At 41.7% G+C, this 2,220-nt stretch overlaps 1 pseudogene; it reads right to left on the minus strand.

The window, feature by feature from the left end:
• Window positions 1-354: 354 nt before the first annotated feature.
• Window positions 355-770, minus strand: LOC131404145 (ubiquitin-conjugating enzyme E2 C-like; annotated as a pseudogene).
• Between the last annotated feature and the right edge of the window lie 1,450 nt (window positions 771-2,220).

Below are 2,220 nucleotides of genomic sequence, written 5' to 3' on the forward strand. Positions count from 1 at the left end.
TCCCTTTCTTTGCTATGTTTTTGTTTTCTTTTCCATTTTTGGCTGAATTAATCAAGTAGTCTGTACCCCTCCTCTTTTTCTCTTTGTTGGCTTGGAAGTAGGGATCTTTAAGTTTTTACTATGTATACTTCTTTATATAATTTCTTTTTTTTTTTGTAAAAACATCCAAAATGTATTTATTTAATATATTCATCACAAGGGCTCTACCAGAGACTTAATTTAAAAAAACAAAAAGAAAACAAAAATGACACCACAGCTTAAGAAACAGAGTCCTAAACATAAACCAAGGGAAGGACAGACCATCTAAGGAAAAAATAAAAAGACAACACAGGGAGAGAGGCTGGACAGCCGGGGTCAGGGCTCTTGGAGGGAGTCCAGCTCTGTGTAGATTTCTTGCAGGTACTTTTTAAAGGTGCAGGTGTTCCCAGATGTTGGCAATATGTGTGTTTGAAGGGCTGTGGATGTTGGGTTCTCCTAGCAGGCTCTGCATGGACAGCAGGATGGTCCTGACGTCACACAGGGCTGACCACTTGTCCTCCAGGATGTCCAGGCAGACGTGACCCTGATGTCCATGTGTCAGTGATGGCTGGGCATGAGGAGCTTTACCGTGGGCCCACTGTGACAGAAGCCTCTGGGGAACTCAGGAAGAGAAACCTCAGGTCTTCACAGTCTGTTCCTGCTGCTCCATGGATGGTCTCCACCCACTTGGAAAGGTTGTCTGGTTCAGGGAAGGTGGAAATTCCCTTGCCGCCAGATTTCATGGGGATCATCAGCTCCTGCTGGAGACTCTTGCTCACAGAGTCCCAGATGGCACCCCCACTGGGCCCATGCGGTTCTGGGATGCCATCCAGGCAGTGCCGGCAGGGAGACAGGAACTTAGAGAACACAACTGCAACTCTTCATTATATAATTTCTAATACAGTCTAAAGTTATTTTGCCCCAAACAATAGGGATTCAGAGGCAACAGCAAAAGAAGGGAACCTCCATCAAAGAGATGGGTCTTAAAGGATAAAAAGAATTTCCTTTGGTCCACAGTGCAGGTCCTTAAACAGTATTTAGGAGGGTCAATGCCTCTGTCCTTGCTAAAGATATTGCTAACAAGGGAATAGGTCGGTGAACAAGCTCACCTGGGTATACAGAAGGAAGCTTGGAAACCAAATTAAAGCAACTGAGATAAGACTCAGCTCAGATGCCATCTTCCCCTCTTCCAGCCACACTAGAATCTCCTTATTCCCATTTCCTGTTGTACTCAGGGCCCCACAGGTAAATCCTTAAGTGACTTCCCGTTGTCTAAATATGTTAGTTTTTCTCAGAGCTTCTTGAGGTTAGGAAACATGTGCTGAGCTTCTGTTTTGTTCAGGATACAGAATCAGAATCTGGAATCAGAAAGTGTATATGCTTTGTTTGAGAAGAGAACTGTGAAATGAAATTGCGTCTTCTTATTTAGCCCTGAGTAGAAGCCAATTATGGGTATTGAGGTTTGCAAAGGAAGCAATTACCTTGTGATGCAATCGCTTTGTGTTTTCAGGTGCTGTGCTGTAAATTGCCTTTCTGTGCACTGATAAGAATGGTGAAGGTTGAAGAGTGTCTTTGACTTAGTGAGCTAAACTCAGAATCATATTAATTGATTAATTAGGCTGAAGAGGTCTTAGATAAGATTAAATTTATCTCTTATCATAAGTTAGAGACTTTCTCTGGTGTTTTCCTGACATTCAGTGCAAAGAAGTAGACTCTTAAGGTCAAATTGTTTTATTACAGCAACAAGGCCTGTCTTAACTGGAGAATGTAGACTTTTAACCCCAAGCCTTGTCTAAAATCCAAAACTTTGTGAACATATATTTACTTGGAATAATAACAAGTATTTATTATAAGGAGTGGTATAATTTCATGAAACATAGATGCCATATTACACGTAAGCTGTACATGACCTACCTCTCTAGCTTTTTTCTCTTTCCCTTCTTTGTTCTCTAAATATATAACTATGTTCCATAAAACTCTGGGAGGAGAGAAATCACTTCCGCTTGCTCTTCTCCCCTGCAGCTACTGGTATTGGAATAAAGATGCCCCTGGCTGTTTCTGATTCAAATCCAACTCAAAGATTTCTTCCTTCCAAATCCTCATGTTAGGCACATGGCAGGTGTTCAATTCATACCTGTTGACTGACTGAATTGAAATTGATTACCTCTCTTTAATAAGGAACCTGGAGACCTGCAGGCATTT

This window comes from Diceros bicornis, chromosome 1, assembly GCF_020826845.1.
Source record: "Diceros bicornis minor isolate mBicDic1 chromosome 1, mDicBic1.mat.cur, whole genome shotgun sequence".
NCBI classification, from domain to species: Eukaryota; Metazoa; Chordata; class Mammalia; order Perissodactyla; family Rhinocerotidae; genus Diceros; species Diceros bicornis.